Genomic DNA, 18,049 nt, shown 5'->3' with positions numbered 1-18,049 from the left:
CAAAAGAGTCTATTTAGGAATACAATAAAAACAGTGCAAATAGGAAAATAACTCGGGAAATTATAAATGTGATATATATATATATATATATATATATATATATATATATATATATATATATGAGAGTAATGAAGTATTTTAAGAACATCTATTAATAGAGAATATATATGCACCAATTTGATGGAAAACATTATTTTTATAATTATGTTAGTTAAATATGTACTATTTTACAAACGAATTTTAAGGAAGTTTGAGTTGATTATTTTTAATAGATACGCGTTAATTAACAAAAATAATATGTTCACAAGGAGTAGTAGTAATATCACCAGCATGCTTCCTCAATGTTTAGTAAATTAGAGACAAAGACTCGTGTTGCTAATTGTGAAATCATTAGTTTCCTAGAATAGTAGAGATATTACGCGACTTTAATTTTAATAATTACTTTCCTTATTACAGGAGGAATAAACTAAATGTAATAAAACAATTTATTCTTGGGAAATAACCTGATAGTGTTTAAAAAGATGTATTTAACCCATTAATGCCCAAATTATTAAAAAAAAAAAATATTTTTCTTTTCTTCTAGTATTTTATTAACTATAGTACAAAGAGTGTAAATATAGACTTTTAATTTTTGACGTGACAACGTCTTAAATTAGGTTGCGGCTCGGAGTCACTCATGAAAAAGTGTAACGCCCGGTAACGTTACGATGCCCGTCCAGTGGGTCCGCCGCACGGGATCCGCACGGGATAAAGCAGATAACTGTGGGTCCGCCGCACGGGATAAAGCAGATAACTATGTTTATTCGTGAAAATGTGGAGTGCTTAGATTCGTCATTTACAACAACTACAACAATAAAGGTAAATAATTGTACACTGATATTTCATTATCGTAAACTATGATTGATTGATTAATTGTTAGATTGACACAAAATTTGAGAAACTGAGTTTATTGGTTATGTCATATTATTGACAAATGTTGATAGTGTTAAGTAAATTATTAGTTTAAATCACTCTGCAATCAATCGTAATTCAGTCGATTGAGAAGAAAGAGCACGTATTGCTAGTCAAAACATTTAAAATAACAAATTATAACCTCTAACCTGTCATAACGGTGCGACCAAACAAACGAACTAAACCGACCAATCACCACGCGCGGAGTTAGAATTTAACTGTGTTTAGCAAGAATTTCAAATTCCAATTTTAGTAAATGTTTTATTCAACTTTACCATTTACAATAACAAATTTTAATTAATTTCAAATTATGTACAATGTTTTAGTAAACAAAAATATATTTCTATAGTTAAAATTTGTGCAATTCTTATTTTCATTCAATTCCTTGTTCCTATTGTGCAATTTAATAATATTCATATCAATAAATATTCTACCGAGAAAAAGACGATGTCACGTAAAATCTTCGCCCGTAAACCCGACTTTACAGGCAACCATAATTTTTTTGATTATGCAATACTGAATGACGTCATGCCGACATATGTCGACAGTGGGCATGAATGGAAACATTACGGCATTGGCAGATATTGACTACTAAAGCCAACCGTGAGCGCATCCCGTAGGATGAAAACTATATTTACACACATTTTAGTTTACTATTCCAATTGGAAGGAATTTTAAATGAAAGAACATCTATGGAATAGCACTTTTATTTATGTATAAAACTACAACTGTACAAATTGGTTCATAAATAATACAAAACAAACACTTTTTTATGTGACATAAAATAATATTTTCGAATATCAATAGGAAGCACATGTTTATCAAAATGTTTGTAAGAAATATATTGAGCATGTTTTGCAAAACAATTTTACAAACACTGTTATAAAACACGAACTACACACAAAACTATTTATAAACTAATGTTACGTGAATAGAACTACTATTAAGTAAAACAATGAGCTATTGTAAAATCTCCTAGTAGCCTTCTATGAGGTACAAATATTTACTATCTCATATACATATATATATATATATATATATATATATATATATATATATATATATATAAAACAATAAAAGAAAAAGACTTCACATAAATACTTTAATATTTCTACTAATATTGTCGTTTTCAAAAAGGATACAAAAAGTGTACATAAGCTAAGAATGTAAAGTCTTTTTCGATATAACAAATTTGAATTCGTATATAATAAATAATTTAATACTCACATACATATATATAAGTAATTATATTATATGTATATAATTAAATATTTGTATTAATTGTACTACAATGAAACTAAAATTATGTAATATTTTATCTGTATTGCCTCTGATTTGGCCAGAGAAAAGAAATGTCAGTTTGTGGTTATATTTTTTCACTGCATGCATATTGTTATGTGCGCCCAATAGCTTATCCAGATTGCATATAAGAATTGATTCAGAGCGCTAACTCGCTAGCGCTATTTTTAACCTCCGACAGTTTATTACACTATATTACTGTCCTGAACGATAAGTCTACACGATCTTCATATTCTAACCCTAATATTAGAGTTAGGATATAATTTTACCTATATAAAGTTACTCATGTAATTCTCCAACTAATCAACGTGATTTTATCAACATAAATTTAAGAATATATTTAATTCATAATACATAGTTTTAAAATATCTATTAGGCATTAAGAGGTGTTAGACACGAAGTTTGAAATAAGCTGTTTTTTATTGGAATTTTAATATAAGACTTGTATTTAGTTTATTGATTTGTCTAACACATCTTGTTGAGAGGGATGTAAATATATCAGTTTGTAATGCTGAGATCGATGTTCACTCAGAACTTAAACTATTCCTGTATATTATATTATGTTAATAAACATTCCTGTTACGAATAAAGATATATTTTGAACGTTAAAATATGTGGAGGTGTATCGATAAGCAATAGAACACTTAGAATATATATTGGAAAGTAATGTATAATACTTTCTAGAAGGTCTTTTCTTATTGGAATTATTACTAATTTGAAAACGTACACAAATCCCTTGAAGACAAAAGCTTTCACAAAAATAAAAAGTGTATTTTTAGAGTGTTTTTTTTGTATAGTAAAAAAGTAATTAAAAATGTTTCTAAGGCATTTAAAGACAACAGAATGTATTACATCTCAATTTTAAAAAACTTGTGTTAGCATCTTGAATGTGAGTGATGTTTATGGATCTTATCCATTTCGTAAAAATACTGTTCAATATTTATTAAATTCACTTTTAGGCGTTCACATTGAAATGCATATTTGGACTTTATAATTTATACTATATAATGAAAACTATCAAGATAAAGCTATAAATGGATTGCGAATGCTACAATATTTTAAGTCTCTAGAGGAAATAGTCCCTGAATCCCTGGGCACTATACCGGAATAACTGAACATCTTTATACTCCTTAATCTCCTAGCTAATACTTTCAAATTCTCTTAAAATAAACTCTACTTAACAATCTTTACCTTTCTCGTATATATTTTGAATTTATAGGTAATTGTTAGTTAATTAAATTCAGGATATGTGTGAGCGAATTAGTCTTATGAATAACCATAACAGAAACTAGAAATTAGGGGAACAAATAAATTTTGAAAAAACTCAATACACCCATAATAGATTTAATCAATCATTGTTTATTTAAATTTTCTTAGAGAAAAATAATAGATTCGTATTAATTCAATGTGATACAGTTTTGTCATAAACTAGATTTCATTTTATGGTAAAAAGAATATGTAGGAAAAGAGTGGTTTATAAAGGGAATGTCAAATCATTAATTATCCAGTGCAGAAACTCCTTCATAAAGCAGAATTATTGTTTTCGTAGTGAGTTCGACAGGACAGGTTTCATTTTATTTTCTAGTGAGAGTCTTAAAGTTGCCAGGAAGAAAATTAAATAGGGTTGCACCCTTGCATGAGTGATTGATGTGATCTAGCTCCTACCCTTTATTAATGGTACTGGCCACATATATTGTTTGATTAGATGTGAGGTCATACTTAAGAGACTTAGTCTCTTATGGTATCTCTAGACATAGAATGTAATGATAGTAAGATTATCTGCTCTAAAGAAACTCCTTTGAAACTCTCATTATAGTTCAATACCTTGCGTCATGATAACTCTTTTTCGTACAATCAATACTCTTTTTGCGCTCTGTTCCACCTCAAGCCACTAAGCCGTATTTTAAGTGTGATCTAAGCAATTGTTAAATAATAAAGGTTTACACACAAATTCACTATACAATTATGTTATATATTATTCTCGATATGTCCTGTGGACAGATATACGGAGAGGCAATCATAAAATAGAAGAAATTCACATGAAAATGACCCATCATAGAATTCTTGACGAAGTTTCATGTCAAATTTAATGCCTACATCTGAAATGTTTTATATTTATATTTATAAATATATATATATATATATGTATGTATTGGGTTGATTAAGTTACATGTCTTAACATAATCTACATCAAGAACGTTTTTAGACTTTATAGATAAGAGTAACATGTGAGACATGAAGTTAACATAAAAGGTAATAATCAACATATGTTATTTCAACAATGTATTACTGTTGTGGACAACATACGCAACAACCTTACAAATACAAAAAGTCTCAAATTAATAATATGTATTTATTTAACATGTTAAATAATAAGATATCATGAAATTGTCTGACATTTTGGGCAAGAAAATATTGGATTGGGCAATATAAATTACTCCATGGATAGAAGCGAGGAGGGAAGCATTAAACACTCCCTGCCATGTTTACATAAAATACAGTCTACTTTTCTGAACAAGACTGAAAGCAGATAACAATAACATTAGAGATAACTGCTGGTGACCTAAATCACAAGAAAGAGGAAATTACTACATTCGCTAGTTACTCCTTTCTTTTCGTTGAAACAAAAAGACACAATCCAAGTAATTTACTACACAGACATACTGTGTAGTAATTCTATACATACTGTCTGTACATACTGTGAGAGACATTACTGTAGACATGGTAAAGTTGACTCACGAAATATGTTTGTTTGTGCTTTTCTTAGGCATACAATCTTCCTATTTATTTTCTTATTTATAATGTTATTCAATGTCCGTACTAGCTCTGTCATGTATTTAGTCTTACCATAATAGTACTAGCCTTTATATATGGTATGGAATATTAACATAAAGGTTTTATTGCAGTCTCAACACAGTTATACAATTGCCGTATTTTCATGGCGTTTTTTCTCTATCTATCTGTTGAAAGTATCTTCCCTGAAATTAGTAGTTTATTAGTTTTAAATTAAAGATATTTTAAATTGTGTACAATGCAAATATAACTTGTTTGTAGACAATCCAGCAAATATAAATGTTATAGAGATACTGAAATACAGCATCCTCAAAATTGAACTTAGATATTACGTCAATTCATGATAGTAGTTGGCAGTAGTATATATTGAAATATATAGCATAAGGTGTACTATTATTAAGGCCTCGAGATAAAATTAATCAGTGCTTTATTAATAACAGATATTTTGTTCTAGCAAATACAAACACTGTTTGCAACAAATAATGTATACGTGAGGTTTCCTACTAAGTCTCAGCCCAGCCGTTTCTATACATGTTGCCGTCAGATCTATTTCTGTATCCATTCCATTAAATATCATTAGATAATTTTCAGCACAGGGTGTTTAATTTTTCAGAATACAATAATTTTTTCATTAAAACTAGTATGTCCGCAAATAAAATCACACAGTTATATTTAGTATTATTATTCTCAAGATTTATTCACATGGCATTAAAATTAATTTAATTAAGTTTCTTTTAAAGTAGCCAAAAACTATTTTATCTTAGATTTCTTTAAACGATAGGTTACAATTTTGTCTAAAATCAATGATAAATTTGGAAAGTTATATTGAAATATTATTTATTTACCTGACACGTGATATTTATCATAGTTATCGTGTCGAAGAAAACTTGTCTCGTAAATTCTAGGAATGGACACCGTATGGAGTATTGAAGTACTGTTAAACTCTCGGAGTATGCTTAATAAATATCCTTAAATAAGCAGCGGGTGGTATTGGAATTTAATGGCATGGATGAAAAAAGAGCAGTTCAAATAATAGAAGAGAGAGTGTGAGAGAGTTATATAGACTAAGGGAACGAAAGGGGGAGAAAGAAACGTTTCAGAGGAAAAAACCTTAAAATATCAGTTGATATTAAAAGTAGTTTGCATTATACTCCGTATAAATTACCTAGAGCCTAATCTAATTTTTAGGTTTATAAATAAGTAAATAAGATAAATTTAATAAATAACAACTTTATTTTAAGATATTTTCAATATTACAGTGTTGTTTTTGTAAATAACTCAAATCATACATTTAAAAAATAAAAGCACGTACATATACATTCACAGAGTAATACAGAAATTAAAAAAAAGCAAAATAGCTCATACAGAATAGCTAAAAGACGTCGATTACTAAGGAGAAAACACTCCTCTAAAGTTAGTCTAACACTGTCTTTGAAAAAGGCGTATTCTTACGCCTGTACGTAATGGGGGACGCTGTTGTATATCTGGGGGCCTAAGTATATATAAATAAGGCATCTGAGCCCTATCCCCTATAGATAAATAAATATTGATTGCCATTGAACGAATACAGTGAGGAATCTAACTAAAATGCGAGGTTAACATGGATGTTCAACGGCACGCGAGGCAGTCAGCACCTCGCTTGACAGTCGGATAACTTTTTCCATTAACGTGGAGGAAAATTATGTAATTTTTGTGGTTTGCGGTAGTAAGCAGATCACTATAGTTTGTGATTTTATTTTAGAGCAAGTTTAAAATTCATTTAAATGTTTCTTTGATCATCTAGGCTAGAAAATCCTTTTCTAAAATAATAGCCCAACGCCCTATGGATGCTTTAAAGGATTTTTCTATCATATATTAGATAAAAATAACATGTATTCCATTTAAATTATTTTATAGTTGTAAGTTTAATATAAAATGTACTTGTGAAGATCCTTGTTAAGATACAACACTATGCAAACAAAACTCAATTATGAAGTTTAAATGATTACTCTAAATTATTATACACTATTCAGTACAAAATTGGAATGAAATAGTTTATAATGGAAGTATTATAATTTTGTTTAATTTAATATACATTGCATTCCACTTTCAATAGTTCTTCCGTTATTTTGTCTCTGTTACTAAACAGCGAGTTAATAAGAACCAATCTATCACCAATATACAATGCAAAGCATTGTAAGAAATTGGCTCAAAATTTTAAAAACCAAGATTTTATTGAATTCTGATTTTATAATATACATGCTCAAGGAAATGTGAGGTAATAGTAACAAAAATGTGAGTGAGATGCGAATAGCTCGAAGAGAATGAAATCAAATTGGTTACGTGTTTCGAAACTGCAAATGTATTTCTTCCGTTGTATTCCACTACAGATCACGTATTCCAAGTCCGTGCAAGTTTTATTAATCAATAATTATTTCGAGGTGTTGGTATACAATTAAAGTTTTTTGGATAAAGTTTTACAAATCTTAGATTCCTTAATTCTTATAAGTATAAAATATAAATATATTCATTAGGATCAGTTACTTACTTAGAGAAATCAAGAATATTTACCAATTGAAGTTTATCGTTGAATCCTGCGATGCTATATAATGTTGCATTTAGCAATATGAATAATCAAGATGATTCGTCTACAACTACTTCTTTGAAACATTTATCTATAGCATCAAAAACATTGTAAATAGTTAAAATAAAGTTAAGAAATCGCACTTTTTTAGCATTTAGGCATATTTGGCATATAACACATTTCGAAATCCGACCTTGACACTTCTCTCTACGGTCGGTGATAAATAAAAGTTGCGTTACCTAGTTATTGTACTGTGAAAATTTCTTTGTTTCATACTCTGCTATTCAATATAATCTTTTTGGTGAAAAAGTACCCAGAACGGGAGAGGTTTTAGATTTTTCTTGTTTCAATTAATTAGATTTTAGGATTAGTAACCATTTTTATTACTTTGCTTGGCTGAAAATAGTTATGAAAGTCTTCTCATACACAAAATAGTTATTGGTATCTAAAATATTAACAAACTTTTAAAATATATTTTATATATTGTTCTTTTTCTAAAACAAAATACATTAATGTATTGTATATTATACTGTATATATATATATATATATATATATATATATATATATATATATATTATATATATTATATATATATATATATATTATGAACAAGGACTTAAGTGACTTTCAACTTCTCTGTAATTTTGCTTATTAAAATAATCGAGTTTTATTTCAACCACTTTGCCAATTCAAAAGTACTTGTCACATTATTCAAAAATTTCTAACTCCTGGATTTAAAACAAATGCTCTGAGTGGTGTAGCTTGAACGGAGTTTCAAAGCATCTGAACACCACTTATGGTTTTTTAGAAATCCTTATAGTTCTAAATATTTCTTCCTTTTTTAGGTGTAATAAATGTCAATCATAGATATAACAGCGGTAGAGGTAAATTCCCTTAACGTTAATGCAGGCTTAAAAGTTTACGTATGGCTTAAAATAGTTTTGTACTAACTAGAACTTTATTTTCCTAGAGAAACATATTTACAAACAGGCTATGAGGAGGTGGAGAACACAATTGAGCGATTTAGTGAACACAATACTGGACCTGACACAATGCGTAGCCCACAAGGCATTGTGTGGTTACTTTTTCGCAAATCCTTCATTTCCTCAAGTAATTCACTTCACTTTCAAAAGGTATTCTAGCTTCTTTCAAGTTTTAATTTGAAAAACTATTTAAAATCTATTTGTCTTTAAATGTGTATTTACTCAAAATACCGTATAATATTTTTAGTAAACTTAGTTATTATTAATACGGAACGTTGAATTTATCGATGTAATTGTGGAAAATATAAAATCTCATATAAAAGACCTGAAACATGTTACAGTTTTATCTTATAATTACTATCCTAGAGCTTAAAAATATCTTAAGACATTGTTTTACATATTATGTGTATTAGGTGCAAATTACGTTATCAGAAGCTCTGTCATCCTTAACTAACCATTTTTTTGAAATTTCACTGGGTATTTTGTTTGTGTTATGAGTTTAATTTGTTTTAATTATCAGAATATTCTATAAAAATTGGAGTTCTTTTAAGGGTTTAATTATGATTGCTCTTTTGTTATCTGATATAGTACACCTTAGCAGATAACACAAAATATTGTATGGTTACATAATAAAGCTATGGATTTTTCTAAATAATTGAGAAGGTATATTAAATAATGTGTAATGGTTTTGAACTATTTATAAGACAGATCCAACACAATGTATAAAAAAATACGATGGATATTCATTAATTTCATAAACATACTAATCTAGGAAAATGAATGAGTATTTAATAAGCAATAAAAAATTTTCGTTCTTTTTAGTATATTCTCCACCAACAGACATTTGTCCCAATAAACAGCTAGATATTCTTACCTTTTCAAAAGTAAATCATTTTTAGATGAAGGTGTCAATACCCCACACATGTTTTAACGTATTCAGTTGGTAAACTGCAATGTAACACGTACGGTGGTGGGACAATAGGTGGAAATAACCTTAGGGCAAGAGTTTGAAAGAGGAATTTTAAATGTTTTTGTATAATTATTATTTGATTAAATGCCGTTACACAGTAAATACTAATTGTTTATGTAATGTAAAAAACATCTCTCTATCGGTAGAATTTCAAAGCAAATCAATTTAATTGAACTTTACTGAATTATTCATAATAGATATGTTTTTGTTCTGTAACCAATTTGCGGCTGACATATTATGACTTATTTTTTACATTGCTTTAGATTCAACTCAGTGGTTATTATATTCAAACAGAATATAATTATAGCAATTCGCTATTTATATCTCTCTTGTTGGTTTCAACAACATTCAGTCTTGATATATTCAATCCCTATATTAAAAGTTTTACACTCAAAAATACTAACTTAAAACTGTACTTATTTATGTTGTTGGTATTAACCTATTTTGTTAATAATAGCCAATTCTCGGATATATTAAGATAGTCTAAACAGCTAATATGGTTTGGTACTGTTATCTGGTATTTTTTGCAAATATTACTGTTGTTTTCAATATTTCGTGTTGTGTGTAAAGGGTTAGTACATGAATTTGCACTGGAACTCTCCATGTTTAAGAAGACCAGATATAAAATCAATATTGTTTATTTAAGTTGTAGTTCTTTTTTATATATCTGATTATTCAATATAATTGCAGTCTACTCTCTTGTATCTAAAGTAATATCTGTATTTAATCAGGGCATATATTTTAATCCTTGAATGGATAATGAGCTGCAATAGTCTGCTCAGTTGTAACAGTTGTCCCACATTCCTTCTCAACCCTACTGCTGAGGCCCAATCATGGCAAACTCCAGTTAAATATAATCTGTACTCTTTACTAGCCTTATAATTAGGCATTTATTTTTATTTTTGGGATTTCTCACTCAGAAATTGATGCATTTATATTTTTATGACGTTTCTGATATATCAAGTTTATTTTGATTGTTTACAATTAAAGTATTACCATTCGTTATTATAGGTACCATCTTGCGTTACATAGTGTATAAATTATTACTATTGCTGTGTATTATAACTGTAATAAATACTGTTTATCATGTCTCATGAACGTCATGAATTCCTTGTTTTGAAGTTTGTTTATGACGATGTAAGTATTGTGAAGGAAACAGGATTTTTCGGACATTTGGCAATGTTTATGATTGTTCACAATCCTTCCTTGATATTTTGTATCAATGAACGATGGCAAATGTTCGGAGAAATCCTGTTTCCTTCAACGTCATGAACTTGAGTCATTCCGAAAGTCTACTGATTCTATCAAGGGAAACCTAACACAATTAGTAAACGTGTGTCAAATATTGAAGCATCTACCACATTCACACAAGTAAGACTCCGTACTCTTAATACTTACTGCGTGGGGAACCCTAGCGTTGTGAATTTGAAACTACATTGTCTTTTTGAATCTGATTAGAATGTGGACAGTGCTGTACTCTCACAAGATGTATATAACGTAAATAAGTCATATGTGGAGACGTTTGGTGTCATTGAAGAGCCTCGTCTAATTCAGTTTCCCTCCGTTTCCTCTGAAGGTCAGCATGAGCTGCCTCTGGAACACTCAAAGATCACATCAAAAAAAAGATTCACCTCTACTGTGGTGTCTCATTGATGAACACGTTTGATTCCACTATCAACAGGAACTTTAGTTTACCCTATGTAAATAAGTTTGAATATATTTTGTCTGTGTTTGACAGGCGAGCCCCTCAACAAATCAATACAATCCAATAATTTGTTTATATTGTAAAATAGTAACCAATTAAGTGGCTATATTTCGTTGATATATCATAAATCCGTATCTAGTCACATATAGGGCTATTATATTAATTCTTATTGATGTATAAATCTCTTCCCATGAAGTATTAGACGTAATTACCAATTATTAAGTGGTAGCGGATAGTTGTAGAGGAAAATAAATTTCATGTGTATTTTGAGTAATGATGGTATGTGTTGCATCGTAAAAAATACCTTTAAGTTAATTAAAAGTTATATATGTTGAATATACAAACGATTCAGGACTGAGCATTTTGAACCAGTGACCTGCGAGTGTATGGAGCACATATGCGCGCACTCTGCTTACATGGCCATAATTGCTAACTCTTAGAGGCCGGTATTGTTATACAATACTAAGAATATGACTGGAAATGAATAAGGCTATGGATATACGGTTGGATGGGAAATGAAATAAATGGTAGATTGACACTAGTAGGCAATATATTTACCTTTCTTCGTATGAATTCTTCGATTTTACTAAATCCATGACTCTGTCCCAACATCACTGGTCAGTCTTTACTTAACTTACTGAAATTGATAAATGTCTGGATGAGTAACAATCACCACTGTCCTGATTACATGAGATGGTTAGAGGCTCCAGTCCTGTAGTGACCGAATCCCAAGTCAAATTAAACAGGTATAGGACAACAGGAATAGAACATTAAGAATAAACCGGTTTATTATTTTTGAAGTAAACGAAATCTACGTGAACTCCAAGACGGATGAAAACTTTCTGTTTAACAATTTTAGAGCATCAGAACCACAAAGAGATGAAATACAGGACTTAAGACTTACCTTAATACCTTGTACCTGTTATAATTAATACTTGATCAAATATTATATTTAATATTAATACTAGTCGTAGCAATGAAGGTAATATATATTGAGAAAATACGGATATTTATCATTGTAAAATGTTACAAAAATATATCAGTACGTTGCGAGGATAGGAATATGTCCTCTTTTTCAAGTTTCAAAACTCTTACATAGGGAAACAAACACAAATCAATACATGGTGATGAACTCTTCAAATTAAAAACATTTGAAAACAAAATTAGTTGTACGACATAAAATTCAAGCTGAAGTTCGTAGCTGTCTGAAGAATTACAAATCAATATAAATTCCAAATAAAATTTTAATACACAAAACATGGATATAGATAACAGGAGGAGAGAGATCGTTAAAAAAATCAATGCTGAGCACGCGTTACGTCTGAAAGATATGAATGGCAATGGCTGGTAGGGCCAGAAACTTTCGGCAAAATGCTTCATAAACACTAACTTAAGTTTGTTACATAAAAATATTATTACATATTAATGCATCTTAGTGGTTTAAAACATCAATATTATTAAATTCGCGGTATCAATATTAAAAGGGTCGATCGGAAAGACTCCGTTCAGTCTAGCTAGTACTTTAAAATTCAAATATCTTTCCAGTAGATGCTTGGTGACAAACAGTGGGGTGGAAGTGAACTGAAGATTTACGAAGACAACGTAATAGGTTTTGGAAGCAAAGGAACCGTTCTGAGACATTTGCGACACGTACAAGTTTGGGCAACCAGCCAAAGTTCCCATCACAAGAACTTGGATTTATATCTAGTTGTTTCTTTGTATTTCAGATACTGAGGAAAGTGTTGCTTGCAGTTTTGTTACACAGCACAAGGTCAGTTCGTTTGTTTTGTTCATTGGCAATTTCTCATAGTCGAAAGTGATTTAGTAAGGTTAACTGAAATACCCGCAAACTTACATATATGTTATTTGGGAAATTTGACGAATAAGATTCAGAGGAGAACATCTTAATAAACTCTTAATTAGCTAAACATTTTAAAATGTTTACTCATGTGTGCACGAGCTTAAATACTTCAAAGCTAACTACTATTTTATGCTAAATGAGACGTCAAATTCTTTGAAAGTTTGAAATAGAAGATTAAAAATTCAATTTCTTTGTTTATGTTGTTTGTGTTTATGTCCTTTGTTTTATATCTTATCAACAACCAAACTTTTTAACTGTAATTCTGTACCTTTTTATTGTATGTAATAAATTTTAATCTCGTACTTTTATCATATGCCAAAGATAATATTTGATGTACTACAGGTTTTATTTATCTTAAAAGTTTTACCAATTTGTTATGCTCTCCTAATCCATAATTCTTTTAATAATATTATATCTCAGAAGTTTAATAACAGATTATAAGTGGTTTTTATTTTAAGTTGTTACCATATTTGTTGTGATTTACACCTCCACAGTTAGTAGCTACGTGGTAACTCCAGATCAGCATGAGTTCATTGTCATATGATATGGTTACAGCTGACATTAGCGTCCAAACGTGTTATACGTTCTGCTTTATCTACCCTACATCTGCATAGCGTCCTTTATTACTGTAACACTAACAGTAGCGTTTGGTTTGCTTCCATATAGGAACTTTAGTACCTAACGCTTACACAAATAGTACTGGTTTAAAGAATTTTTATTCAAATAGTTATGTAAAACCAAGAAAAATAATTCGTTTCACAGAAGTATTGTTAGGTTATCCCATGATTCCTCCACTACATGAGTCAGCAATTAATTCTGAGTTCCACTTTTATTAGATTGTATATTAGTAAATGTTGTAGCCTATATCAGAAACAATTTTTTTTTTGTAACAGGATCGTTGTGCAACAAGTGATTGAAGTTCAGTCACATAATTGGCTGTCTATAAAATAACTCGGGAAACCTACAATCATGGTTAATGTTTCATTTATTATACAATTTATCTAAAACTACGCACCACTCTCTGTATGACGTAGTGATATTGTTAATGTTCAAAATCTACATCTGTATGGCACATTGTAACTAAGAGGGGTTCTGAAAAACATTTACGTCTGGCCGGCTTATATCTTCCAGTTGAACCTACACTGTTTATAACAAAACCAGGGCAATCACATGAATGTCCTGGAGCGGCACATCACTAAACGTAAACTTCCAGATTTTGGGGTAAAAGAGCTGATCGATAAGACTAGTTTACTGCGAATACGAAATATATGAAAATTATTTTATTTTCCGTATGTATATAATATATATTTAACAGCATTACATGGTTTAATAAAAATTAAATGAAGGGAATATCATAAATTGTACTAAAACCAAACTGAAAATCAATTTCACTTAACAGTTACGTATTATAAAAATAAAAAAAATCTGAATTAATTTAAAATAAAAATATGCGGTAGTTACAACTATTTCTTCATTTTAAAAAAAAAGTTTTTTCAAAAGAAATATTATCAAACCTTAAGTATTTTAAATAAATCGTCCATGTTATAATCCTTTAAAACAATTCATTAAAGGTATTCATTAAGAGTTTCCTAACAATTTTAAGACAATGTATAGAAATATTTCATATGGTATGCCTAATCCACTAATTTACTCTCACATTCTTACATAGAAACAAAGTAAAACGTTTTACGTGACCAAACAAGCGTGTTCTACAAGCTGAGGCTAATTTCTTCCACCCTTCCGAACTTCAAAGGATACCGAAATCGTTCAGTTTCTCTATAACTCTTTCAAATCAATTTGATGAAATCAATTCTTTAACGTGTTCATAAAAATTCGGTATTAATTTCTTAAAATATATGTTTTATTTATATATTTTATTATACTAAAGTTGTTAGAAATACATAAAAAGGCGTGGAAAAGATGTAAGAGTGCAGAAAATTGGAAACTGATATATACTTACGTAATGTTGTGCTGGAATTATCAGTAAAAACCAATAGTATATAGGTATTAATTAACTGTAAGACAGTAGTGTGGGATTAGTTAGTAGTTTAATCTGTAGCTACGATTGTCAAATACATTAAACGATTTTGACTTACTCAATGAAATGAAGTACATTTTTATCAACTTAATACCCTTTTTTAACTTGTTTTTGTTCGCAATCTTGTTTTTGTCTGCCGTGACGATTACCATCGGCTAGTGCCCTCTGGTCAGTCATAGGTGGTTAGTAGACGAATGAAGACGTATTGTGACCTGTATTCCGTAGTTCAATTATTTTAATGATTAGTGTTGTGAATAGTTTTTTATTAAGTGCATGTTTATAGAGTTCGTGGAGTTGACATACAACATGGTGATTGTGATTCCTGACTTAGGCGTGCCAGAACGCTTTGGTGAGATTTCTTTATTTTAACCTAGTTTGTAATTATGTATTAGGTTAGTTCTTTTACCTGAAAAAGAGATCAGATTGAAGATCTCGAAACGTAGTGTTACTGATTTCTTGAGATAATTAATGTAATTGTGACAATGTTATTTTAACCCTGTTTTATCTTAACGAGAAGAGATGTTAAAATAAATTTGACACGACTGTGTACAGATCCTGCAACCTTATCGAACTGGAGTCATTATTTAGTAAATCTAATGTTTATATATATATATATAACTTTTTATGTTTAAATTTTGACCTAATTATAAAATTAATTTTTTATTTTGCAGGCCATTATATAGATTTAGTATCCATTGACGAATCGTTAAAAGCAAAATGTAAGTAATTTGATACGTTCCAAAACTATGGGGACACTGGTAATATATAATTAGGAGAAATGTTTTCTATTTTTCTGTACAGAAGCGCTATAAACGACGTGCCTCATATAAAAAATACAACCCACTTTAAATCATGATTTGTAACGTCTTTTTCATAATTAAGAAAACTAATGTTTAGTGTTTTAATATGGGTAGTAATATTGCTAAAATATAAGGAAATATACATACGTTATGGTGGTATTTAGTCACGCACAAATTGTAGACAAGCGAGTGGAGTTCAAATTTCAGCGAACGACCGATAGGAAGCTCCGTGTCAGGGGAGATGCTATAAATCAGGGTCGAGGGTGGGTTTGAGAAGGAGACGCTGTGATGTGGTCCAAACGGATAGGTATTCAGACTCTAATTTTAATTCATTTAATATGTTACTTTAAAATCACTAGACATGGTTGGGGGTTTTTGTGTTGTATTAATGTGTAAGGCAGTAATTATTTAAATCTGTATCACCCTAACTAATTTTCAAATTAGTTAATTCCAGTTTTAGTTGTTCCATCAGCATTTATATTTAATCAATCAGTATTGTAAAAGTTAGCTGCCATATTAGGATAGACATGTCTGAATTTAATCTGGGATATTATTAGAAATATTAATAACCGAATGAAATTATCGCTTTCAGTATTTCAAACCAACCGTTTATAATTAACTGAAATATTTTGCGTACCTCTGGTCACGGCATGCATCTCAATGTAGTAATAGAGCGTGGTTCCGAATCACGAAAGTTTGGATTATGGGCCCAACACTTTTTCCCTGGACGTGCTGGAAATAAATTAAAAGTCTCATGATAACTAAACTTTTAATATCAAATATTGTACATGTTTGTAAGTGATGATCAAGTCAGATATTTAAACGGAAAAAATTACGTTTACATAACACAATATTGGGATACTTACACTAATAGCATACTAAAACTTAATACGTACACTGCTCAGCATATTTGGGCACGTAGGACCGGGAAACACGTACGACTATTGCAACAATGGGAGAATAACGTTGTAGTAGATCGAGAACTGCACTGAACCTTACACTTTGTACCTTACACATTGATAAGGTATTCTAATTATTGATCTTCCTGCTTTGTCACATATTTTAGAGGACAAAGTTGCCGCCCTAAATTGTACATTAAAAAAAAGTTAGGTAAATGTTCTTTATTACAGTTTGTGTATATAATTGTTTATAATCGATTGGATTTTATCATGAATAAAAATTTTTTAATTTTAAATACATCATAAAATAAATAATTATTACAAAAACAAGATTTTTAATGTGTTGTAATATTAAGAGAAACCTATTTTATCCATGAGTTATATTAGATTGGATATTATCTTGAATAAAAAATTTTTAATTTGAAAAACATCATGAAAGAAATAATCATTATATAATCAAGATTTTTAATATTTTGTAATATTAAGAAAACCCCATTTTACTTATGATTTAATTAAATATAGCAGCTACGCACGGCTTCCTCAGCAAATTCATAGCATTTAAACAATTACTACCACTTCTGGTTCGAGTGAATTAAGTTATATTTCCGATGGTAATTTTCAGTTTGCTTTGTTGCCACGATCAAGAATATCATAAAAAGATTGATATTTGTGAGCATTTTATTTTACTCCGGTCTTAATGTTTTGTTCCATAACTGATTTTATCTGTGTCTAATGAAGAATATTTATGATAGACTTTACAAATTACTACATAATAATAATATATAATAATGCTGTTATGAGGTAAAATTTTAAAGAAGTAGTTTTTTATCAGTATTGTATACCTCATCAACGAGAAACGGCTGTGATGTTCCTTCGACGATTTTCTGTTATAAAATTTGCATTTAGTGGCTCGTGTTTTGTGATTCCACTTCCTATAATCACAGACTCTCTACGTTTGCTTCTTTCTACAAATTTTACTCACGGAGCGAATTGTTTGTTGAATAATGCTAATACACAATCCCTTCGTTGAGTGTTCTTTTAGCTACTCTAAATATGCCAGTAAATATGCCATCTCACAATGTCTAAGGAAACAAAAATTAAATATCTTACATGTCAAAATTGTAAGTTATTCTAGTAAAATCCGAAGTATATTTATTGGTTTGCCTTTTTACCAAGATGTTGAAA

This window comes from Homalodisca vitripennis, chromosome 5 (assembly GCF_021130785.1).
Source record: "Homalodisca vitripennis isolate AUS2020 chromosome 5, UT_GWSS_2.1, whole genome shotgun sequence".
Lineage (NCBI taxonomy): Eukaryota > Metazoa > Arthropoda > Insecta > Hemiptera > Cicadellidae > Homalodisca > Homalodisca vitripennis.
This window is presented reverse-complemented; position numbering follows the sequence as displayed.